General features: G+C 46.3%; 1 pseudogene; it reads left to right on the top strand.

The window, feature by feature from the left end:
* Positions 1–616: 616 nt before the first annotated feature.
* LOC121844558 lies at positions 617–27,247 on the top strand (annotated as a pseudogene).
* The last annotated feature ends 472 nt before the right edge of the window (positions 27,248–27,719 follow it).

The raw sequence follows: 27,719 nt of genomic DNA, 5'->3' as shown, positions 1-27,719 counted from the left end.
CATGAAGAAAGCCAAGCAGCGGTACCTGTTAAATGCTTATGCTGGTCATAATATGCATTTTAATAAATGAATTTACTATCATAGACGGTGTGTGTGTCTGTCCAAGTGTTTGATAAGAATGATCTGACGTCGACTAGTAACTGTTATGAAAATGTGTCCGAGTTTCAGACCGCAGTTTTTATATAAACTTTTCACCGTAGATCATTCAGACACTTAAATTCAGATCTGTTTTGTTCAGGTGTCAGACTCACTAGCGGCCACATTCAGTACGTAGATAAAACTACCAAAAGTCTTGGTTGTAGATGTTGGGTTCAAGCTTTTGCTGGACGTGTTTTTATGTTAAATATTACGACACATGATGATGTTTGACAGAAATACCGACTTGCTGCTGTATCAGTTTTTGTTCTAGAAAATAAAGAGAAAGAACCAACTATTCTCCAATATCTCTGGTCGCTTAAAACAACATCATGACTTGGGTCCAGATTGAACCGTTACCGAATCCGGTAAAAAAAAAATATATATTAATAATAATAATAATAATAACAATAATGAAAATAAAAATAGTTTTTTAAAAATTATTATATATTTTTTCTTCCGCGACGCAGTTAGACTGTTTTCCCTAGAAACCGTTTACATCGTTCGCACTTCCGGGTGTTGCCTGCTATGAATCACGCGCATTATCGTCGCTGCAGCACCTTCGGCATTCCCGGATACTCACCAGTCGGTGATCACCAGCAGCATCAGGTTTAGATGTCTTTTAGATATCTAGTAGCAACACACCGCTGGAATCAAGACGGTCGAGGAAAAAGCGCTGCTGAAACGCACAACTCTGAAGACATATTTTTTATCATTACACCCACGTCTCTCTACTGTTGCTTTTTTTCCCCCCCTTCACATTTTAAATGAATCTTGTAAGGTATGTGGTTTTGTGTTTTTATAAATTGCACCTAAATGTGTAAACATCGCGACAACCAGTTAGTTGTATCAACGTTTAGAATGTGTTGGTTTGATAAGCCGAACAGACCGATATCGACCAATAACCAGCGGTGATGTTTCTAACCTATTTGGGACTCCCTGTGACTGCTGGCCTGAATTAGTTGGGTTTTATGTAACGCTATTATTAGGTACAATAGTGTAACGACCCTGGGTTTATAAGCGCGGATATCGAGTCTGCCGCTGGAGCTTTTGCGGTACTGGACTTCGGGCTAGAAGGTCGAGGGTTCGAGTCCTGCTCCCCGCCGTTTCATTACAATATGATATGATAATAATACAATGATAATACACTGTTGGAATGGTTGAATGTCTGAGTTGTGTCTACGTCGCTCGGGAGCTGATCTGTTTTACAGTAGAATAACGCAAACCGATTATGGTCCTTATCGATAATACCGGACCCCCTCTACTGCCCCGCGGGAACCCGACAGGACCGCGCAGGGACGTGTGACTTCTACTACTCTATTTTATATCAGTTTCCTTGGGCTGCACTACCATGGCTAAGTTGTTTCCATGTGTTTCTGATTTAAAGTAGTTATATCATCAGATGACAACATCAGACTGATGCATTTACTACAGGAGACTTTTACAGGGGGGGGGGGGTGCTTACCCCAGTTTTGTCAACAAGCAGGGTGGTTGTGTACCTCTGACTATTGGTGGAGTGGATATCAATGTTAGCCTAGGTCACTGTGTGTATGTGTGTGAAAAACAGTGAGAGGAGATGACAGATAGGTAGTTGTATTGTTACTGTCCTGCTGTACGACTACACCCTACACACACTTTGTCTTGAAGCAGACAGGTCTGGACACACTGACCACAGACAGACAGACAGACAGGTCTGGACACACTGACCATAGACAGACAGACAGACGGGTCTGGACACACTGACCACAGACAGACAGACAGACAGGTCTGGACACACTGACTACAGACAGACAGAAAGACAGACAGGCTTGGACACACTGACTACAGACAGACAGACAGGCCTGGACTCACTGACCACAGACAGACAGACAGGTCTGGACACACTGACCACAGACAGACAGACAGGTCTGGACACACTGACCACAGACAGGTCTGGACACACTGACCACAGACAGACAGGGTCTGGACACACTGACCACAGACAGACAGGTCTGGACTCACTGACCACAGACAGACAGGTCTGGACACACTGACCACAGACGGCAGACAGGTCTGGACACACTGACTACAGACAGACAGACAGGTCTGGACACACTGACTACAGACAGACAGACAGACAGGTCTGGACACACTGACTACAGACAGACAGACAGGTCTGGACAGACAGACAGACAGGTCTGGACACACTGACTACAGACAGACAGGTCTGGACACACTGACTACAGACAGACAGACAGGTCTGGACACACTGACTACAGACAGACAGGTCTGGACACACTGACTACAGACAGACAGGTCTGGACACACTGACTACAGACAGACAGGTTTGGACACACTGACCACAGACAGGCAGACAGGACACTGCAGTCAGAAAGAGAGAGTGTCACACACAGAGTCTGGACTAGGGGTAGCCCTGCTGGGCTTTGGCTCTGTGATCTGTTGGTCTGGCCTGGCCATGTGTGTGGGCCTGGGGCTCAGGTCATTAACCGACAGGTCTGGCTCTGTGATCTGTTGGTCTGGCCTGGCCGTGTGTGGCCTGGGGCTCAGGTCATTAACAGACAGCTTGATAACCTAATTAACAGAACTGCCAGCTGTCTGTATAGGGAGGGATGGATGGAAGAGGAGGCATGGATGGAGGGGGGGAGGGGGATTGAGTGGGGATGGATGGAGGGGGAGGGATGGTAGGGAAGGGATTGATGGAGGGGAGGGGGATTGAGTGGGGATGGATGGAGGGGGAGGGATGGTAGGGAAGGGAGGGATTGATGGAGGGGAGGGGGATTGAGTGGGGATGGATGGAGGGGGAGGGATGGTAGGGAAGGGAGGGATTGATGGAGGGGAGGGAGGATTGAGTGGGGATGGATGGAGTGGGGAGGGATGGTAGGGGAGGGATTGATGGAGGGGAGGGAGGGATTGATGGAGGGAGGGATGGAAAGAGGGGGTAGAGCAAGATGAAAAGAGGGTAGAGAGAGGTGGAAAGAGAGGGTAGAGGTGGAGAGAGAGAGGTGGAGAGAGCGAGAGGTGGAAAAAGAGAGAGAGAGAGGGTAGAGATGGAGAGCGAGAGAGGGTAGAGGTGGAGAGAGGGAGAGGTGGAGAGAGGGAGAGGTGGAGAGCGAGAGAGGGAGAGGTGGAGAGCGAGAGAGGGTAGAGATGGAGAGAAAGAGAGAGGTGGAGAGAGGGTAGAGGTGGAGGGAGGTGGAAAGAGAGAGGGTAGAGATGGAGACAAAGTGAGGTGGAAAGAGCGAGAGAGGGTGGAGATGGAGAGAGGGGTAGAATTTAATATTTTTTTATTTCACCTTTATTTAACCAGGTAGGCTAGTTGAGAACAAGTTCTCATTTGCAACTGCGACCTGGCCAATATAAATGGAAAGAGAGAGCGAAAGAGGGGTGGAAAGAGAGGAGGAGGACATCCCTGTATTCAGGCCAGTTTCTGTGTGTTTAGAGATTGGAGAGAGACAACCTCAACCTACTGTATAGTATTTAGAGACTAGAGAGAGACAACCTCAACCTACTGTATAGTGTTTAGAGAGGGACAACCTCAACCTACTGTATAGTGTTTAGAGAGGGACAACCTCAACCTACTGTATAGTGTTTAGAGAGGGACAACCACTACCTACTGTATAGTGTTTAGAGAGGGACAACCTCTACCTACTGTATAGTGTTTAGAGAGGGACAACCTCTACCTACTGTATAGTGTTTAGAGACTAGAGAGGGACAACCTCTACCTACTGTATAGTGTTTAGAGAGGGACAACCTCTACCTACTGTATAGTGTTTAGAGAGGGACAACCTCTACCTACTGTATAGTGTTTAGAGAGGGACAACCTCTACCTACTGTATAGTGTTTAGAGAGGGACAACCTCTACCTACTGTATAGTGTTTAGAGAGAGACAACCTCTACCTACTGTATAGTGTTTAGAGAGGGACAACCTCTACCTACTGTATAGTGTTTAGAGAGGGACAACCTCTACCTACTGTATAGTGTTTAGAGAGGGACAACCTCTACCTACTGTATAGTGTTTAGAGAGGGACAACCTCTACCTACTGTATAGTGTTTAGAGAGGGACAACCTCTACCTACTGTATAGTGTTTAGAGACTAGAGAGAGACAACCTCTACCTACTGTATAGTGTTTAGAGAGGACAACCTCTACCTACTGTATAGTGTTTAGAGAGGGACAACCTCTACCTACTGTATAGTGTTTAGAGAGGGACAACCTCTACCTACTGTATAGTGTTTAGAGAGGGACAACCTCTACCTACTGTATAGTGTTTAGAGAGGGACAACCTCTACCTACTGTATAGTGTTTAGAGAGGGACAACCTCTACCTACTGTATAGTGTTTAGAGACTAGAGAGAGACAACCTCTACCTACTGTATAGTGTTTAGAGAGGGACAACCTCAACCTACTGTATAGTGTTTAGAGAGAGACAACCTCAACCTACTGTATAGTGTTTAGAGAGGGACAACCTCAACCTACTGTATAGTGTTTAGAGAGGGACAACCTCTACCTACTGTATAGGGATGAGGGTGATGTTGCTGTTAGACGCTGGTCGTGGGTCCGTTTTTGCGTTTTATCCACTAATGGTTAAGGTTAGGAGGTCTGTACCTAGGGGAAGCTGATCCCAGGTCTGTACCTAGGGGAAGCTGATCCCAGGTCTGTACCTAGGGGAAGCTGATCCCAGGTCTGTACCTAGGGGAAGCTGATCCCAGGTCTGTACCTAGGGGAAGCTGATCCCAGGTCTGTACCTAGGGGAAGCTGATCCCAGGTCTGTACCTAGGGGAAGCTGATCCCAGGTCTGTACCTAGGGGAAGCTGATCCTAGGTCTGTTCCTAGGGGAAGCTGATCCTAGGGGAAGCTGATCCCAGGTCTGTTCCTAGGGGAAGCTGATCCCAGGTCTGTTCCTAGGGGAAGCTGATCCCAGGTCTGTTCCTAGGGGAAGCTGATCCCAGGTCTGTTCCTAGGGAAGCTGATCCCAGGTCTGTACCTAGGGGATGCTGATCCCAGGTCTGTACCTAGGGAAGCTGATCCCAGGTCTGTACCTAGGGGATGCTGATCCCAGGTCTGTACCTAGGGGATGCTGATCCTAGGTCTGTTCCTAGGGAAGCTGATCCCAGGTCTGTTCCTAGGGGAAGCTGATCCCAGGTCTGTTCCTAGGGAAGCTGATCCCAGGTCTGTTCCTAGGGAAGCTGATCCCAGGTCTGTTCCTAGGGGAAGCTGATCCCAGGTCTGTACCTAGGGGATGCTGATCCCAGGTCTGTACCTAGGGGAAGCTGATCCCAGGTCTGTACCTAGGGGATGCTGATCCCAGGTCTGTACCTAGGGATGCTGATCCTAGGTCTGTTCCTAGGGGATGCTGATCCTAGGTCTGTTCCTAGGGGATGCTGATCCTAGGTCTGTTCCTAGGGGATGCTGATCCTAGGTCTGTTCCTAGGGGATGCTGATCCTAGGTCTGTTCCTAGGGGATGCTGATCCTAGGTCTGTTCCTAGGGGATGCTCATCCCAGGTCTGTTCCTAGGGGATGCTCATCCCTGGGCTGAAGGAGGGGAGAGATGGATCTGGGAGTGGAGGAGGAGACGGAGGGAGGGGAGAGATGGATCTGGGAGTGGAGGAGGAGATGGGGATGGAGGGAGAGGAGAGATAGGGATGGAGGAGGAGACGGAGGGAGGGGAGAGATGGATCTGGGAGTGGAGATGGGGATGGAGGGAGGGGAGAGATTGATCTGGGATTAAGGAGACGGGGATGGAGAGAGAGGGTGATGGATCTGGGAGTGAGGAGATGGGGATGGAGGGAGGGGAGAGATGGATCTGGGAGTGAGGAGATGGGGATGGAGGGAGAGGGTGATGGATCTGGGAGTGAGGAGAAGGGGATGGAGGGAGAGGGTGATGGATCTGGGAGTGAGGAGAAGGGGATGGAGGGAGAGGGTGATGGATCTGGGAGTGAGGAGAAGGGGATGGAGGGAGAGGGTGATGGATCTGGGAGTGAGGAGACGGGGATGGAGGGAGAGGGTGATGGATCTGGGAGTGAGGAGAAGGGGATGGGGGAGAGGGTGATGGATCTGGGAGTGAGGAGAAGGGGATGGAGGGAGAGGAGAGATGGATCTGGGAGTGAGGAGAAGGGGATGGTGGGAGAGGAGAGATGGATCTGGGAGTGAGGAGAAGGGGATGGAGGGAGAGGGTGATGGATCTGGGAGTGAGGAGAAGGGGATGGAGGGAGAGGGTGATGGATCTGGGAGTGAGGAGAAGGGGATGGAGGGAGAGGAGAGATGGATCTGGGAGTGAGGAGAAGGGGATGGAGGGAGAGGGTGATGGATCTGGGAGGAGGAGAAGGGGATGGAGGGAGAGGGTGATGGATCTGGGAGTGAGGAGAAGGGGATGGAGGGAGTGGGTGATGGATCTGGGAGTGAGGAGACGGGGATGGAGGGAGAGGGTGATGGATCTGGGAGTGAGGAGAAGGGGATGGAGGGAGAGGGTGATGGATCTGGGAGTGAGGAGAAGGGGATGGAGGGAGAGGGTGATGGATCTGGGAGTGAGGAGAAGGGGATGGAGGGAGAGGGTGATGGATCTGGGAGTGAGGAGACGGGGATGGAGGGAGAGGGTGATGGATCTGGGAGTGAGGAGACGGGGATGGAGGGAGAGGGTGATGGATCTGGGAGTGAGGAGAAGGGGATGGGGGAGAGGGTGATGGATCTGGGAGTGAGGAGAAGGGGATGGAGGGAGAGGAGAGATGGTTCTGGGAGTGAGGAGAAGGGGATGGAGGGAGAGGAGAGATGGATCTGGGAGTGAGGAGAAGGGGATGGAGGGAGAGGGTGATGGATCTGGGAGTGAGGAGAAGGGGATGGAGGGAGAGGAGAGATGGATCTGGGAGTGAGGAGAAGGGGATGGAGGGAGAGGGTGATGGATCTGGGAGTGAGGAGAAGGGGATGGAGGGAGAGGGTGATGGATCTGGGAGTGAGGAGAAGGGGATGGAGGGAGAGGGTGATGGATCTGGGAGTGAGGAGACGGGGATGGAGGGAGAGGGTGATGGATCTGGGAGTGAGGAGAAGGGGATGGAGGGAGAGGGTGATGAATCTGGGAGTGAGGAGATGGGGATGGAGGGAGAGGGTGATGGATCTGGGAGTGAGGAGACGGGGATGGAGGGAGAGGGTGATGGATCTGGGAGTGAGGAGAAGGGGATGGAGGGAGAGGAGAGATGGATCTGGGAGTGGAGGAGGAGACGGAAGAAGAGGAAAAGGGAGTTTTCAGTGATGTAAAAAATTCCTTGCTCGGGGGTTTCCATGGCTACAGTGACATCACCACACTACAGCTACTTTGTGTGTGAGAGAGACAGACCTCTTATTTCTGCCTCAGTCGATTCATGGTTACTTGCAGTTGCCAGGCAACTGTAGTCATGGCAAAAAGCACGTTTCTGAGAGAAAGAGATTCCAGAACTCATAAAGAACATCTCTGATTGCCATCAATCAGACAAAACAAACACAGACTGATGGAGAGAGGTAGAGAGAGAGAACAAACACAGACTGATGGATGGAGGTAGAGAGAGAGAACAAACACAGACTGATGGATGGAGGTAGAGAGAGAGAACAAACACAGACTGATGGAGAGAGGTGGAGAGAGAGAACAAACACAGACTGATGGAGGTAGAGAGAGAGAACAAACACAGACTGATGGATGGAGGTAGAGAGAGAGAACAAACACAGACTGATGGAGAGAGGTAGAGAGAGAGAACAAACACAGACTGATGGAGGGAGGTAGAGAGAGAGAACAAACACAGACTGATGGATGAGGTAGAGAGAGAGAACAAACACAGACTGATGGAGAGAGGTAGAGAGAGAACAAACACAGACTGATGGAGGGAGGTAGAGAGAGAGAACAAACACAGACTGATGGAGGTGGAGAGAGAGAACAAACACAGACTGGAGAGAGGTGGAGAGAGAGAACAAACACAGACTGGTGGAGAGAGAGAACAGACACAGACTGATGGAGGTGGAGAGAGAGAACAAACACAGACTGGTGGAGAGAGAGAACAGACACAGACTGATGGAGGTGGAGAGAGAGAACAAACACAGACTGATTGAGAGAGAGAACAAACACAGACTGATGGAGGGAGGTAGAGAGAGAGAACAAACACAGACTGATGGATGGAGGTAGAGAGAGAGAACAAACACAGACTGATGGAGGGAGGTAGAGAGAGAGAACAAACACAGACTGATGGATGAGGTAGAGAGAGAGAACAAACACAGACTGATGGAGAGAGGTAGAGAGAGAACAAACACAGACTGGTGGAGAGAGGTAGAGAGAGAACAAACACAGACTGATGGAGAGAGAGAACAGACACAGACTGATGGAGAGAGGTGGAGAGAGAGAACAAACACAGACTGATGGAGGGAGGTAGAGAGAGAGAACAAACACAGACTGATGGATGAGGTAGAGAGAGAGAACAAACACAGACTGATGGATGAGGTAGAGAGAGAGAACAAACACAGACTGGTGGAGAGAGAGAACAGACACAGACTGATGGAGAGAGGTAGAGAGAGAGAACAAACACAGACTGATGGATGAGGTAGAGAGAGAGAACAAACACAGACTGGTGGAGAGAGGTAGAGAGAGAGAACAAACACAGACTGATGGAGAGAGAGAACAGACACAGACTGATGGAGAGAGGTGGAGAGAGAGAACAAACACAGACTGATTGAGAGAGAGAACAAACACAGACTGATGGAGGGAGGTAGAGAGAGAGAACAAACACAGACTGATGGAGGGAGGTGGAGAGAGAACAAACACAGACTGATGGATGGAGGTGGAGAGAGAGAACAAACACAGACTGATGGAGGGAGGTGGAGAGAGAGAACAAACACAGACTGATGGAGGGAGGTGGAGAGAGAGAACAAACACAGACTGATGGATGGAGGTGGAGAGAGAACAAACACAGACTGATGGAGAGAGAGAACAAACACAGACTGATGGAGGGAGATGGAGAGAACAAACAAAGACTGATGGAGGGAGGTGGAGAGAGAGAACAGACACAGACTGATGGAGGGAGGTAGAGAGAGAACAGACACAGACTGATGGAGGGAGGTAGAGAGAGAGAACAAACACAGACTGATGGAGGGAGGTGGAGAGAGAGAACAAACACAGACTGATGGAGGGAGGTAGAGAGAGAGAACAGACACAGACTGATGGAGGGAGGTAGAGAGAGAGAACAAACAGAGACTGATGGAGGGAGGTAGAGAGAGAGAACAAACACAGACTGATGGAGGTGGAGAGAGAGAACAAACACAGACTGATGGAGGTGGAGAGAGAACAAACACAGACTGATGGAGGGAGAGAGAGAGAACAAACACAGACTGATGGAGAGAGAGAACAAACACAGACTGATGGAGGGAGGTAGAGAGAGAACAAACACAGACTGATGGAGGGAGGTGGAGAGAGAACAAACACAGACTGATGGATGGAGGTGGAGAGAGAGAACAAACACAGACTGATGGAGGTGGAGAGAGAGAACAAACAGACTGATGGAGGTGGAGAGAGAGAACTGTCTGATTGGCTGACTGTCTGATTGGCGGACTGTCTGACTGTCTGATTGGCTGACTGGCTGACTGTCAGAACGCTGATTGGCTAACTGTCTGATTGGCTGACTGTCTGATTGGCTGACTGTCTGATTGGCTGATTGGCTGACTGTCTGATTGGCTGACTGTCTGATTGGCTGACTGTCTGATTGGCTGACTGGCTGACTGTCTGATTGGCTGACTGTCTGATTGGCTGACTGTCTGATTGGCTGACTGGCTGACTGTCTGATTGGCTGACTGTCTGATTGGCTGACTGTCTGATTGGCTGACTGTCTGACTGGCTGATTGGCTGACTGTCTGATTGGCTGACTGTCTGATTGGCTGATTGTCAGACCGCTGATTGTTCTGTTTGTTGTCTGTTCTGAATTCCAGATTTATGAATAACAGAGTTCCGTCCAATAAGAGGTATCAACCCACAGACTATGAACATGCTGCAAACTGTGCTACACACGCGGTGAGACACACACACACACACACACACACACACACACACACACACACACACACACACACACACACACACACACACACACACACACACACACACACACAGAGGTATCAACCCACAGACTATGAACATGCTGCAAACTGTGTTACACACGCGGTGGACACACACACACACACACACACACACACACACACACACACACACACACACACACACACAGAGGTATCAACCCACAGACTATGAACATGCTGCAAACTGTGTTACACACGCGGTGGACACACACATACACACACACACACACACACACACACACACACACACACACACACACACACACACACACACACACACACACACACACACACAGAGGTATCAACCCACAGACTATGAACATGCTGCAAACTGTGCTAAACAGGCGGTGAGACACACACACACACCGTGAGACACACACTGCCACTGACACACACAGTAACACACACATCATAATTATTAAAGTCATGATTATAATAATGCCAGTTAGCAGACACTTTTGTCCAAAGCGACTAACAGTCATGTGTGCATACATGTTATGTTTGGGTGGTCCTGGGAGTTTAACCCACAGAGCTACAGAGGACCTCCGTGTTATGTTTGGGTGGTCCTGGGAGTTGAACCAACACCGTGTTATGTTTGGGTGGTCCTGGGAGTTGAACCAACAGAGGACCACCGTGTTATGTTTGGGTGGTCCTGGGAGTTGAACCAACAGAGGACCACCGTGTTATGTTTGGGTGGTCCTGGGAGTTGAACCAACAGAGGACCACCGTGTTATGTTTGGGTGTTCTTGGGAGTTGAACCAACACCGTGTTATGTTTGGGTGGTCCTGGGAGTTGAACCAACAGAGGACCACCATGTTATGTTTGGGTGGTCCTGGGAGTTGAACCAACAGAGGACCACCGTGTTATGTTTGGGTGGTCCTGGGAGTTGAACCAACAGAGGACCACCGTGTTATGTTTGGGTGGTCCTGGGAGTTGAACCAACAGAGGACCACCGTGTTATGTTTGGGTGGTCCTGGGAGTTGAACCAACAGAGGACCACCGTGTTATGTTTGGGTGGGCCTAGGAGTTGAACCAACACCGTGTTATGTATGGGTGGTCCTGGGAGTTGAACCAACACCGTGTTATGTTTGGGTGGTCCTGGGAGTTGAACCCACACCGTGTTATGTTTGGGTGGTCCTGGGAGTTGAACCAACAGAGGACCACCATGTTATGTTTGGGTGGTCCTGGGAGTTGAACCAACAGAGGACCACCGTGTTATGTTTGGGTGGTCCTGGGAGTTGAACCAACAGAGGACCACCATGTTATGTTTGGGTGTTCTTGGGAGTTGAACCAAACACCGTGTTATGTTTGGGTGGTCCTGGGAGTTGAACCAACAGAGGACCACCGTGTTATGTTTGGGTGGTCCTGGGAGTTGAACCAACAGAGGACCACCATGTTATGTTTGGGTGGTCCTGGGAGTTGAACCAACAGAGGACCACCATGGTTGAATTGAATAATTTATTGTGTGTTCTATTTCCTGCAGCTGTGGGTAATCCCCAGCCTATTGGGCAGCTCTGTGCTGCACTTCCTGTCTGAGGACCAATGGGAGCGCGTCTCAGCCTGGCTCTATGGGGCGGGGCTCACCTCCCTATTCCTCATCTCGACTCTGTTCCACACGGTGACCTGGAAGAAAAGCCACCTACGGTACACACACAGTCACGCACACACAGTCACGCACACACAAACACATTTTATTTCTCTCTCCCTCTCCCACCCTCTCCCACCTCTCCCTCTTCCTCTATCCCTCTCCCCCCCTCTCCCTCTCTCTCCCTCCCTCTCCCCCTCTCCCCCTCTCCCTCTCCCCCTCTCTCCCTCTCACTCCCTCCCCCCTCTCTCTCCCCTCTCTCCCACCTCCCCCCCTCATCTCTCTCCCACCTCCCCCCCATCTCTCTCCCCCTCTCCCTCTCTCTCTCCCCTCTCTCTCAAAAACTCCCCCTCTCCCTCCCCCTCTCCCTCCCTCCCCCTCTCTCCCCTCCTCCTCTCCCCCTCTCTCTCCCCCTGTCCCTCTCCCCCTCTCTCTCTCTCCCTCTCTCTCCTCCCTCTCTCTCCCCCTCTCTCTCCCTTCCCCCTGTCTCTCTCTACCTCTCTCTCCCCCCTCCCACTCTCTCTCCCTCCCTCTCTGGGAGAGGATTAGGGTTATATTAATGTAATGGTGTTGTCATTACAGAGATGGTAGTGTTTGTCTCTGCAGGGTGTAAAGATATTCTCATGTTTTAACAGGGTTATTCTATGGGTCTGATGTTATAACAGGGTTATTCTATGGGTCTGATGTTATAACAGGGTTATTCTATGGGTCTGATGTTATAACAGGGTTATTCTATGGGTCTGATGTTATAACAGGGATATTATATGGATCTGATGTTATAAAAGGGTTATTCTATGGGTCTGATGTTATAACATGGTTATTCTATGGGTCTGATGTTATAACAGGGTTATTCTATGGGTCTGATGTTATAACAGGGTTATTCTATGGGTCTGGTGTTATAACAGGGTTATTCTATGGGTCTGATGTTATAACAGGGTTATTCTATGGGTCTGATGTTATAACAGGGTTATTCTATGGGTCTGGTGTTATAACAGGGTTATTCTATGGGTCTGATGTTACAACAGGGTTATTCTACGGGTCTGATGTTATAACAGGGTTATTCTATGGGTCTGGTGTTATAACAGGGTTATTATATGGATCTGATGTTATAACAGGGTTATTCTATGGGTCTGATGTTATAACATGGTTATTCTATGGGTCTGATGTTATAACAGGGTTATTCTATGGGTCTGATGTTATAACAGGGTTATTCTATGGGTCTGGTGTTATAACAGGGTTATTCTATGGGTCTGATGTTATTACAGGGTTATTCTATGGGTCTGATGTTATAACAGGGTTATTCTATGGGTCTGGTGTTATAACAGGGTTATTCTATGGGTCTGGTGTTATAACAGGGTTATTCTATGGGTCTGGTGTTATAACAGGGTTATTCTATGGGTCTGATGTTATAACAGGGGTATTCTATGGATTTGATGTTATAACAGGGTTATTCTATGGGTCTCGTGTTATAACAGGGTTATTCTATGGGTCTCGTGTTATAACAGGGTTATTCTATGGGTCTGATGTTATAACAGGGTATTCTATGGGTATGATGTTATAACAGGGTATTCTATGGGTCTCATGTTTTAACAGGGTTATTCTATGGGTCTGGTGTTATAACAGGGGTATTCTATGGGTCTGATGTTATAACAGGGTATTCTATTATGATGTTTTAACAGGGTTATTCTATGGGTCTGGTGTTATAACAGGGGTATTCTATCATGTTATAACAGGGTTATTCTATGGGTCTGATGTAAAGATATTATCATGTTATAACAGGGTTATTCTATGGGTCTGGTGTAAAGATATTATCATGTTATAACAGGGTTATTCTATGGGTCTGATGTTATAACAGGGTTATTCTATGGGTCTGATGTAAAGATATTATCATGTTATAACAGGGTTATTCTATGGGTCTGGTGTAAAGATATTATCATGTTATAACAGGGTTGTTCTATGGGTCTGGTGTAAAGATATTATCATGTTATAACAGGGTTATTCTATGGGTCTGATGTTATAACAGGGTTATTCTATGGGTCTGGTGTAAAGATAGTATCATGTTATAACAGGGTTATTCTATGGGTCTGATGTAAAGATATTATCATGTTATAACAGGGTTATTCTATGGGTCTGGTGTTATAACAGGGTTATTCTATGGGTATGATGTTATAACAGGGTAATTCTATGGGTCTGATGTTATAACAGGGTTATTCTATGGGTCTGGTGTAAAGATATTATCATGTTATAACAGGGTTATTCGATGGGTCTGGTGTAAAGATAGAACAGCGGGTTAACTGCCTACCGGGGAACAGCGGGTTAACTGCCTCGAGGGGAACAGTGGGTTAACTGCCTACCGGGGAACAGTGGGTTAACTGCCTACAGGGGATCAGTGGGTTAACTGCCTACAGGGGAACAGTGGGTTAACTGCCTACCGGGGAACAGTGGGTTAACTGCCTACAGGGGATCAGTGGGTTAACTGCCTACCGGGAACAGTGGGTTAACTGCCTACCGGGGAACAGTGGGTTAACTGCCTACCGGGAACAGTGGGTTAACTATCTACGGGGAACAGTGGGTTAACTGCCTACCGGGAACAGTGGGTTAACTGCCTACAGGGGATCAGTGGGATAACTGCCTACCGGGGAACAGTGGGTTAACTATCTACGGGGAACAGTGGGTTAACTGCCTTGTTCAGGGAACAGTGGGTTAACTGCCTACCGGGGAACAGTGGGTTAACTGCCTACAGGGGAACAGTGGGTTAACTGCCTACAGGGGAACAGTGGGTTAACTGCCTACAGGGGATCAGTGGGTTAACTGCCTACAGGGGATCAGTGGGATAACTGCCTACCGGGGAACAGTGGGTTAACTATCTACGGGGAACAGTGGGTTAACTGCCTTGTTCAGGGGAACAGTGGGTTAACTGCCTTGTTCAGGGGAACAGTGGGTTAACTGCCTACCGGGGAACAGTGGGTTAACTGCCTACCGGGGAACAGTGGGTTAACTGCCTACCGGGGAACAGTGGGTTAACTGCCTACAGGGGAACAGTGGGTTAACTGCCTACAGGGGAACAGTGGGTTAACTGCCTACCGGGGAACAGTGGGTTAACTGCCTACCGGGGAACAGTGGGTTAACTGCCTTGTTCAGGGGCAGAACAACAGATTTTTACCTTGTCAGTTCGGGGATTCTATCCAGCAACATTTCGGTTACTGGCCCAACTCTCGAACCACTAGGCTACCTGCCCACCTGTCTATAAGGTTAGGGATTAGGTAGTGTATATGATTAATGACAGCAGTATGTATAATCATGTTCTGTATCTCTCCAGGTCTGTGGAGCACTGTTTCCACATGTGTGACAGAATGGTGATCTATTTCTTCATAGCAGCCTCCTACGCCCCCTGGTGAGTCGGAGGTGCTACTGCAGCCTCATTGTCTCACTAGACGACACTACTGTCTCTATAGACTACACTACTGTCTCTATAGACTACACTACTGTCTCTATAGACTACACTACTGTCTCTATAACTAGACTACTGTCTCTATAGACTACACTACTGTCTCTATAGACTACACTACTGTCTCTATAAATCAAATTCAAATCAAATTTATTTATATAGCCCTTCGTACATCAGCTGATATCTCAAAGTGCTGTACAGAAACCCAGCCTAAAACCCCAAACAGCAAGCAATGCAGGTGTAGAAGCACGGTGGCTAGGAAAAACTCCCTAGAAAGGCCAAAACCTAGGAAGAAACCTAGAGAGGAACCAGGCTATGTGGGGTGGCCAGTCCTCTTCTGGCTGTGCCGGGTGGAGATTATAACAGAACATGGCCAAGATGTTCAAATGTTCATAAATGACCAGCATGGTCGAATAATAATAAGGCAGAACAGTTGAAACTGGAGCAGCAGCATGGCCAGGTGGACTGGGGACAGCAAGGAGTCATCATGTCAGGTAGTCCTGGGGCATGGTCCTAGGGCTCAGGTCAGTTGAAACTGGAACAGCAGCATGGCCAGGTGGACTGGGGACAGCAAGGAGTCATCATGTCAGGTAGTCCTGGAGCTCAGGTCCTAGGGCTCAGGTCCTCCGAGAGAGAGAAAGAAAGAGAGAAGGAGAGAATTAGAGAACGCACACTTAGATTCACACAGGACACCGAATAGGACAGGAGAAGTACTCCAGATATAATAAACTGACCCCAGCCCCCCGACACATAAACTACTGCAGCATAAATACTGGAGGCTGAGACAGGAGGGGTCAGTATAACTAGACTACTGTCTCTATAGACTACACTACTGTCTCTATAACTAGACTACACTACTGTCTCTATAACTAGACTACTGTCTCTATAGACTACACTACTGTCTCTATAACTACACTACTGTCTCTATAACTATACTACTGTCTCTATAACTAGACTACACTGCTGTCTCTATAACTACACTGCTGTCTCTATAACTATACTACTGTCTCTATAGACTACACTACTGTCTCTATAACTAGACTACACTACTGTCTCTATAACTACACTACTGTCTCTATAGACTACACTACTGTCTCTATAACTACACTACTGTCTCTATAACTAGACTACACTACTGTCTCTATAACTACACTGCTGTCTCTATAACTAGACTACACTACTGTCTCTATAGACTACACTACTGTCTCTATAACTACACTACTGTCTCTATAACTACACTACTGTCTCTATAACTACACTGCTGTCTCTATAACTACACTACTGTCTCTATAACTACACTACACTACTGTCTCTATAACTATACTACTGTCTCTATAACTAGACTACACTACTGTCTCTATAACTACACTACTGTCTCTATAACTAGACTACTGTCTCTATAGACTACACTACTGTCTCTATAGACTACACTACTGTCTCTATAGACTACACTACTGTCTCTATAACTAGACTACACTACTGTCTCTATAACTACACTACTGTCTCTATAACTATACTACTGTCTCTATAACTATACTACTGTCTCTATAACTACACTACTGTCTCTATAACTAGACTACACTACTGTCTCTATAACTACACTACTGTCTCTATAACTACACTACTGTCTCTTTAGACTACACTACTGTATCTATAACTACACTACTGTCTCTTTAGACTACACTACTGTCTCTATAACTACACTACTGTCTCTATAACTAGACTACACTACTGTCTCTATAACTACACTACTGTCTCTATAACTATACTACTGTCTCTATAACTACACTACTGTCTCTATAACTATACTTCTGTCTCTATAGACTACACTACTGTCTCTATAACTAGACTACACTACTGTCTCTATAACTACACTACTGTCTCTATAACTACACTACTGTCTCTATAACTATACTACTGTCTCTATAACTAGACTACACTACTGTCTCTATAACTACACTACTGTCTCTATAACTACACTACTGTCTCTTTAGACTACACTACTGTATCTATAACTACACTACTGTCTCTTTAGACTACACTACTGTCTCTATAACTACACTACTGTCTCTATAACTGCACTACTGTCTCTATAACTATACTACTGTCTCTATAACTACACTACTGTCTCTATAACTATACTACTGTCTCTATAACTAGACTACACTACTGTCTCTATAACTACACTACTGTCTCTATAACTATACTACTGTCTCTATAGACTACACTACTGTCTCTATAGACTACACTACTGTCTCTATAACTAGACTACACTACTGTCTCTATAGACTACACTACTGTCTCTATAACTAGACTACACTACTGTCTCTATAACTAGACTACTGTCTCTATAGACTACACTACTGTCTCTATAACTACACTGCTGTCTCTATAACTAGACTACACTACTGTCTCTATAGACTACACTACTGTCTCTATAACTACACTACTGTCTCTATAACTACACTACTGTCTCTATAACTACACTACTGTCTCTATAACTACACTACTGTCTCTATAACTAGACTACACTACTGTCTCTATAACTACACTACTGTCTCTATAACTACACTACTGTCTCTATAACTAGACTACACTACTGTCTCTATAACTAGACTACTGTCTCTATAGACTACACTACTGTCTCTGTAGACTACACTACTGTCTCTATAGACTACACTACTGTCTCTATAACTACACTACTGTCTCTATAACTAGACTACACTACTGTCTCTATAACTACACTACTGTCTCTATAACTATACTACTGTCTCTATAACTACACTGCTGTCTCTATAACTACACTGCTGTCTCTATAACTACACTACTGTCTCTATAACTGCACTACTGTCTCTATAACTATACTACTGTCTCTATAACTACACTACTGTCTCTATAACTACACTACTGTCTCTATAACTATACTACTGTCTCTATAACTAGACTACACTACTGTCTCTATAACTACACTGCTGTCTCTATAACTATACTACTGTCTCTATAGACTACACTACTGTCTCTATAGACTACACTACTGTCTCTATAACTAGACTACACTACTGTCTCTATAACTACACTACTGTCTCTATAGACTACACTACTGTCTCTATAACTAGACTACTGTCTCTATAGACTACACTACTGTCTCTATAACTACACTGCTGTCTCTATAACTAGACTACACTACTGTCTCTATAACTACACTACTGTCTCTATAACTACACTACTGTCTCTATAACTACACTACTGTCTCTATAACTACACTGCTGTCTCTATAACTACACTACTGTCTCTATAACTAGACTACACTACTGTCTCTATAACTACACTACTGTCTCTATAACTACACTACTGTCTCTATAACTAGACTACACTACTGTCTCTATAACTAGACTACTGTCTCTATAGACTACACTACTGTCTCTGTAGACTACACTACTGTCTCTATAGACTACACTACTGTCTCTATAGACTACACTACTGTCTCTATAACTAGACTACACTACTGTCTCTATAACTACACTACTGTCTCTATAACTATACTACTGTCTCTATAACTACACTACTGTCTCTATAACTATACTTCTGTCTCTATAGACTACACTACTGTCTCTATAACTAGACTACACTACTGTCTCTATAACTACACTACTGTCTCTATAACTACACTACTGTCTCTATAACTATACTACTGTCTCTATAACTAGACTACACTACTGTCTCTATAACTACACTACTGTCTCTATAACTACACTACTGTCTCTTTAGACTACACTACTGTCTCTATAACTACACTACTGTCTCTTTAGACTACACTACTGTCTCTATACCTAGACTACACTACTGTCTCTATAACTACACTACTGTCTCTATACCTAGACTACACTACTGTCTCTATAACTACACTACTGTCTCTATAACTACTACTACTGTCTCTATAACTAGACTACTGACTCTATAACTAGACTACACTACTGTCTCTATAACTACACTACTGTCTATATAACTACACTACTGTCTCTATAACTATACTACACTACTGACTCTATAACTAGACTACACCACTGTCTCTACAACCACTACTATCTCTATAACTAGACTACACTACTGTCTCTATAACTACACTACTGTCTCTATAACTACACTACTGTCTATATAACTAGACTACATTACTGTGTCTATCTCTATAGTCCAGAGCTCCTCCACAGTCTTCAGTTGTCATAGCAGCAAAGGTGGGACCAACTCCACAGTAAAAATTTCACCATGCTTTATGGGGCAGGACACTCAACAACCACAGCACTCACACAAATGACTGATGATTGGCTGAGAGAAATTGATGATAAAATGATTGTGGGGGCTGTCTTGTTAGACTAGAGTGCAGCTTTTGACATTATCGATCATAGTCTGCTGCTGGAAAAACGTATGTGTTATGGCTTTACACCCACTGCTATAATGTGGATAAACAGTTACCTGACTACAGCATCATATGCTGGATAACTACACTAGTATGGACTACACTAGTCTGGACTACAGCATCATATACTGGACTACACTACTGTCTGGATAACTACACTAGTATGGACTACACATCATATACTGGACTACACTAGTATGGACTACACTAGTCTGTCAGCATCATATACTGGACTACATTAGTCTGGACTACAGCATCATAGTCTGGACTACACTACTATGGACTACAGCATCATATACTGGACTACACTAGTATGGACTACACTACTGTCTGGACTATATGGACTACAGCATCATAGTCTGGACTACACTAGTCTGGACTACAGCATCATATACTGGACTACATTAGTCTGGACTACAGCATCATATACTGGACTACACTAGTATGGACTACAGCATCATATACTGGACTACACTAGTCTGGACTACACTAGTCTGTACAGCATCATATACTGGACTACACTAGTATGGACTACACTAGTCTGGACTACAGCATCATATACTGGACTACACTAGTATGGACTACACTAGTCTGGACTGCATCATATACTGGACTACACTAGTATGGACTACAGCATCATATACTGGACTACACTAGTATGGACTACAGCATCATATACTGGACTACACTAGTCTGGACTACAGCATCATATACTGGACTACACTAGTCTGGACTACAGCATCATATACTGACTACACTAGTCTCTATACTACAGCATCATATACTGGACAACACTGTCTCTATGGACTACACATCATATACTGGACTACACTAGTATGGACTACAGCATCATATACTGAACTACACTAGTCTGGACTACAGCATCATAGTCTGACTACACTGCTGGACTACAACATCATATACTGGACTACACTAGCCTGGACTACAGCGTCATCATATACTGTCTACACTAGTCTGGACTACAGCATCATAGTCTGGACTACAGCATCATAGTCTGGACTACACTAGTCTGGACTACAGCATCATAGTCTGGACTACACTTTAGTCTGGACTACATCATCATATACTGGACTACACAGTCTGGACTACAGCATCATAGTCTGACTACAGCATCATAGTCTGGACTACACTTGATGATAAAATGATTGTGGGGGCATCATAGTCTGTACTACACTAGTCTGGACTACACTAGTCTGGACTACAGCATCATAGTCTGCTCTGGACTACACTAGTCTGGCTACACTAGTCTGGACTGCAGCATCATAGTCTGGACTAAACACTAGTCTGGACTACAGCATCATAGTCTACTACACTAGTCTGGACTACACTAGTCTGGACTACATCATCATATACTGGACTACACTAGTCTGGACTACAGCATCATAGTCTGGACTACACTAGTCTGGACTACACTAGTCTGGACTACATCATCATATACTGGACTACACTCGTCTGGACTACAGCATCATAGTCTGGACTACACTAGTCTGGACTACACTAGTCTGGACTACATCATCATATACTGGACTACACTCGTCTGGACTACAGCATCATATACTGGACTACACTATCTGGACTACAGCATCATAGTCTGAACTACACTAGTCTGGACTACAGCATCATAGTCTGGACTACACTAGCCTGGACTACAGCATCATAGTCTGGACTACACTAGTCTGGACTACACATCAGTCTGGACTACATCATCATAGTCTGGACTACACTACTACAGCATCATGTCTGGCATCATAGTCTGGACTACATCATAGTCTGGACTACAGCATCATATACTGGACTACACTAGTCTGGACTACAGCATCATAGTCTGGACTACAGCATCATAGTCTGGACTACACTAGTCTGGACTACAGCATCATAGTCTGTACTACACTAGTCTGGACTACACTAGTCTGGACTACATCATCATATACTGGACTACACTCGTCTGGACTACAGCATCATAGTCTGGACTACACTAGTATGGACTACAGCATCATATACTGGACAACACGAGTATGGACTACAGCATCATATACTGGACTACACGAGTATGGACTACAGCATCATATACTGAACTACACTAGTCTGGACTACAGCATCATAGTCTGGACTACACTAGCCTGGACTACAGCATCATATACTGGACTACACTAGTCTGGACTACAGCATCATAGTCTGGACTACAGCATCATAGTCTGGACTACACTAGTCTGGACTACAGCATCATAGTCTGGACTACACTAGTCTGGACTACATCATCATATACTGGACTACACTAGTCTGGACTACAGCATCATAGTCTGGACTACAGCATCATAGTCTGGACTACACTAGTCTGGACTACAGCATCATAGTCTGTACTACACTAGTCTGGACTACACTAGTCTGGACTACATCATCATATACTGGACTACACTCGTCTGGACTACAGCATCATAGTCTGGACTACACTAGTCTGGACTACAGCATCATAGTCTGGACTACAGCATCATAGTCTGGACTACAGCATCATAGTCTGGACTACACTAGCTCAGTTTGCCGAACTTGTGAACACGATGCCCTTGTTTTGTGTGTCGTCTGTTTTAAAGTGATGTGATATGTACCATGATTACTATCCAGGTTGAACCTGCGGGAGCTGGGACCCTGGACCTGTCACATGAGGTGGTTGGTCTGGGTGATGGCCTCTGTCGGAACCACATACGTCTTCTTCTTCCACGAGAGGTGAGGTGGTTATGGGGGGGGGGGGGTTCTTCAATGAGAGGTAACGTGTTTGTGTGTGGGGGGGGCTTCTACGAGAGGTAACGTGTTTGTGGTGGGGGGGGGTGTCTTCTCCCACGAGAGGTAACTGGGTGATGGGGGGGTGTCTTCCCCACAAGAGGTAACGTGTTTGTGGGTGATGTGGGGGTGTCTTCCTCCACAAGAGGTAACGTGTTTGTGTGTTTGTGGTGGGGGATGTGTCTTCTCCCACGAGAGGTAAGAGGTCACAATACTCCACTCTGACCTTTTAACCCTGACTCTTGTGAGACCCTAAACCCTAACTATGTTCCTGACCTATATCTAACCTCTTCCTTCTCGATTTCTCTCTCTCTCGTCCTCTCTCTCTCTCTCTCTCTCTCTCTCCCATTCTCTCTTTCTCTCTCTCTCTCTCTCTCGCTCTCTCTCTCTCTCTCTCTCTCTCTCTCTCTCTCTCTCTGTCTCTCTCTCCCATTCTCTCTTTCTCTCTCTCCCCTTCTCCTCTCTCTCTCTCTCTCTGTCTCTCTCTCTCTCTCTCTCTCTCTCTTCTCTCTTTCTCTCTCTCTCTCTCTCTCTCTCTCTCTCTCCATTCTCTCTTTCTCTCTCTCCCCCTTCTCTCTCTCTCTCTCTCTCTCTCTCTCTCTCTCTCCCTCTCTCTCTCTCTCTCTCTCCCCCTCTCTCTCTCTCTCTTTCTCTCTCTCTCCCTCTCTCTCTCTCCCATTCTCTCTCTCTCTCTCTCTCTCTCTCTCTCTCTCTCTCTCTCTCTCTCTCTCTCTCTCTCTCTCCCCCTCTCTCTCTCCCCTCTCTCTCTCTCTCTCTGTCTCTCTATCTCTCCAGGTATAAGTTGATGGAACTGATCTGTTATACAGTGATGTTCTCTCTCTCCCCCTTCTCTCTCTCTCTCTGGTCTCTCTCTCCTGTCTATACTCTGATGGGAGTGTTCCTCTGCCTCTGGTCATCCTGTCAATGGTGAGACACTTTTAGACATCAAACTCCCAAAAATGCTCAAATTGGGGATATTGACTTGCATTGGTTTTTAGAGCACAAATGATTAAAAAAAAGTTTGCCAGGTAAAGGTGGCCAGGTAGAGTTGGCCAGGTAGAGTTGGCCAGGTAAAGGTGGCCAGGTAAAGGTGGCCAGGTAAAGGTGGCCATGTAAAGGTGGCCATGTAAAGGTGGCCATGTAAAGGTGGCCAGGTAAAGGTGGCCAGGTAGAGTTAGCCAGGTAAAGGTGGCCTTCTAAAGCCAGGTAAAGGTGGCCAGGTAAAGGTCTCTCTGGCCAGGTTCTCTCTCTGGCCTCTGGCCAGGTAAAGGTCTCTCTAAAGGTGGCCAGGTGGCTCTCTCTCTCCCTCCTTCTCTCTCCCTCTCTCTCTCCAGGTAAAGGTGGCTCAGGTCTCTTTCTCTCTCTCCCTCCTTCTCTCTCTCTCCAGGTAAAGGTGGCTCAGGTAAAGTTCTCTCTCTCTCCAGTTAAATTTAGCCAGGTAAAGGTGGCCAGGTAAAGTTAGCCAGTTAAAGTTAGCCAGTTAAAGTTAGCCAGGTAAAGGTGGCCAGGTGAAGGTGGCCAGGTAAAGTTGGCCAGGTAAAGGAAACCAAAGCACGGGGCTTTCTCTCTCTCTTGTCCCCTCTCTCTGCTTACTGGGACAGAACCAGTATGTTATAATCATAATAACGCATGGGGCTTTCTCTTGTCCCCGTAGACTGCTTACTGGGACAGAACCAGTATGTTATAATCATAATAACACATCTTTGTCTTCTAGACTGCTGGGTCTCTCTGTCTCTCTGTCTCTAGACTGCTCTCCCTCCTTCTCAGAACCAGTCTGTTATAATCATAATAACTCTCATGGGGCTTTCTCTTGTCCCTCTCTCTCTCTCTCAGAAGCTCTATTGGGACAGAAGCAGTATGTTATAATCATAATAACACATGGGGCTTTCTCTCTGTCCCCTCTACTGCTTACTGGGACAGAAGCAGTATGTTATAATCATAATAACACATGGGGCTTTCTCTTGTCCCTCTGTCTCTCTCTCTGCTTACTGGGACAGAAGCAGTCTGTTATAATCATAATAACACATGTCTCTTTCTCTTCAAGTCTCTCTCTCTCTCTGTCTCTACTCTCTCTCTCTCAGAAATCTCTCTTATCTCTCATAATCTCTCAGGACTTTTAAATAACTCTCTCTCTCTCTCTCCTCCCTCTCTCTCCCTCTCTCTCTCCCCCTAGAAATGAAACTAAAAAAAACTCTCTCCCAACTCTCTTTCTCTCTCTCCCTCTTCTCTCTCTCAAAGAGAATGGTCTCTCTCTCCTCCTAATCTCTCAAGGTCTCTCTCTCTCTCTCTCCCCTGTCTCTGGATTCCTTTCTCTCTTTTGTCCCCTCTCTCCGGACCGTCTCTCTCTGTCTCCCATTCTCTTAGTGGGCTCTCTCCTGTTCTCTGTCTGGGCTCTGGTGTCTCTTCTCTCTCCTGATCTCTCTCTCTCTCTCTCTCTGTCTCTCTCTGCCTCTCTCTCCCTTCTCTCTCCTCTCTGTCTCTCTATCTCTCCAGGTATAAGTTGATGGAACTGATCTGTTATACAGTGATGGGAGTGTTCCCAGCCTTGGTCATCCTGTCAATGGTGAGACACTTTTAGACATCAAACTCCCAAAAATGCTCAAATTGGGGATATTGACTTGCATTGGTTTTTAGAGCACAAATGATTAAAAAAAGTTTGCCAGGTAAAGGTGGCCAGGTAGAGTTGGCCAGGTAAAGTTGGCCAGGTAGAGTTGGCCAGGTAAAGGTGGCCAGGTAAAGGTGGCCAGGTAAAGGTGGCCATGTAAAGGTGGCCATGTAAAGGTGGCCAGGTAAAGGTGGCCAGGTAGAGTGGCCAGGTAAAGGTGGCCAGGTAAAGGTAAAGGTGGCCAGGTAAAGGTGGCCAGGTAAAGGTGGCCAGGTAAAGGTGGCCAGGTAAGGTGGCCAGGTAAAGGTGGCCAGGTAAAGGTGGCCAGGTAAATTTGGCCAGGTAAAGGTGGCCAGGTAAAGGTGGCCAGGTAAAGTTAGCCAGTTAAATTTGGCCAGGTAAAGGTGGCCAGGTAAAGTTAGCCAGTTAAAGTTAGCCAGGTAAAGGTGGCCAGGTGAAGGTGGCCAGGTAAAGATTGGCCAGGTAAAGAAACCAAAGCACGGGCTTTCTCTTGTCCCCGTAGAACTGGACAGAACCAGTATGTTATAATCATAATAACGGGGGCTTTCTCTTGTCCCCGTAGACTGCTTACTGGGACAGAACCAGTATGTTATAAATCATAATAACGCATGGGACTTTCTCTTGTCCGTAGACTGACTGGGTAAGAACCAGTATGTTATAATCATAATAACACATGGGGCTTTGTCTTGTCCGTAGACTGCTTACTGGGACAGAACCAGTATGTTATAATCATAATAACGCATGGGGCTTTCTCTTGTCCCCGTAGACTGCTTACTGGGACAGAAGCAGTATTGGGACAGAAGCAGTATGTTATAATCATAATAACACATGGGGCTTTCTCTTGTCCCCGTAGACTGCTTACTGGGACAGAAGCAGTATGTTATAATCATAATAACACATGGGGCTTTCTCTTGTCCCCGTAGACTGCTTACTGGGACAGAAGCAGTATGTTATAATCATAATAACACATGGGGCTTTCTCTTGTCCCCGTAGACTGCTTACTGGGACAGAAGCAGTATGTTATAATCATAATAACGCACAGGACTTTTAAATAACTTCAAGGACCCCGAAGTCTCTATACAATTGTAGAAATGAAACTAAAAAAAACAGTAATCAAAACAAAACAACACAAGGCTAAACAGAAACAAAGAGAATGGTTGTATGGTAATTGCTCAAGGTGGGGAAAGAGTGTGGTGGATTAACTTTCATCCTTTTGTCCCCCTGTAGCCGGACCGTGAGGGGCTGTGAGTTGTTAGTGGGCGGTGCCTGTTACTGTCTGGGCATGGTGTTCTTCAAGAGTGATGGCCTAGAACCGCCCATGCCATCTGGCACCTGTTTGTTGCCATGGGAGCAGGCGTGAGATTACTACGCCATCTACTGGTACCTCTACACGCCAGCAGCCAATCAGATGAAGACATCCAGATGACACACGGAGACCGGGGGCGAGGGGTGATGACGTCACAGGACATTGAAGGAAGGAGTGGACTTGTGAAGAAGTGATGTCAAGAAAGGAGGGATGGAGAGATGAGAATAGAACCATAGTAACGTGGAGAGATGAGAATAGAACCATAGCAACGTGGAGAGATGAGAATAGAACCATAGCAACGTGGAGAGATGAGAATAGAACCATAGCAACGTGGAGAGATGAGAATAGAACCATAGCAACGTGGAGAGATGAGAATAGAACCATAGCAACGTGGAGAGATGAGAATAGAACCATAGCAATGTGGAGAGATGAGAATAGAACCATAGCAATGTGGAGAGATGAGAATAGAACCATAGCAACGTGGAGAGATGAGAATAGAACCATAGCAACGTGGAGAGATGAGAATAGAACCATAGCAACGTGGAGAGATGAGAATAGAACCATAGCAACGTGGAGAGATGAGAATAGAACCATAGCAACGTGGAGAGATGAGAATAGCAACGTGGAGAGATGAGAATAGAACCATAGCAACGTGGAGAGATGAGAATAGCAACGTGGAGAGATGAGAATAGAACCATAGCAACGTGGAGAGATGAGAATAGAACCATAGCAATGTGGAGAGATGAGAATAGAACCATAGCAACGTGGAGAGATGAGAATAGAACCATAGCAACGTGGAGAGATGAGAATAGAACCATAGCAACGTGGAGAGATGAGAATAGAACCATAGCAACGTGAGAGAGATGAGAATAGAACCATAGCAACGTGGAGAGATGAGAATAGAACCATAGCAACGTGGAGAGATGAGAATAGAACCATAGCAACGTGGAGAGATGAGAATAGCAACGATAAGATGAGAATAGAACCAAGCAACGTGGAGATGAGAATAGAACCATAGCAACGTGGAGAGATGAGAATAGAACCATAGCAACGTGGAGATGATGAGAATAGAATCAAATCAAATCAAAATGAGAATAGAACCATAGCAACGTGGAGAGATGAGAATAGAACCATAGCAACGTGGAGAGATGAGAATAGCAACGTGGAGAGATATTTTTTAAATTTCACCTTTATTTAACCAGGTAGGCCAGTTGAGAACAAGTTCTCATTTACAACTGCGACCTGGCCAAGATAAAGCAAAGCAGTGCGTGAAAAACAACACGGAGATGAGAATAGAACCATAGAAACATGGGATGAGATCACTGGTTTA

Source organism: Oncorhynchus tshawytscha, unplaced genomic scaffold (genome assembly GCF_018296145.1).
Source record: "Oncorhynchus tshawytscha isolate Ot180627B unplaced genomic scaffold, Otsh_v2.0 Un_contig_6016_pilon_pilon, whole genome shotgun sequence".
NCBI lineage: Eukaryota > Metazoa > Chordata > Actinopteri > Salmoniformes > Salmonidae > Oncorhynchus > Oncorhynchus tshawytscha.
The sequence above is the reverse complement of the archived record's forward strand: the minus strand, read 5'-3'. Positions and strand labels throughout refer to the sequence as shown.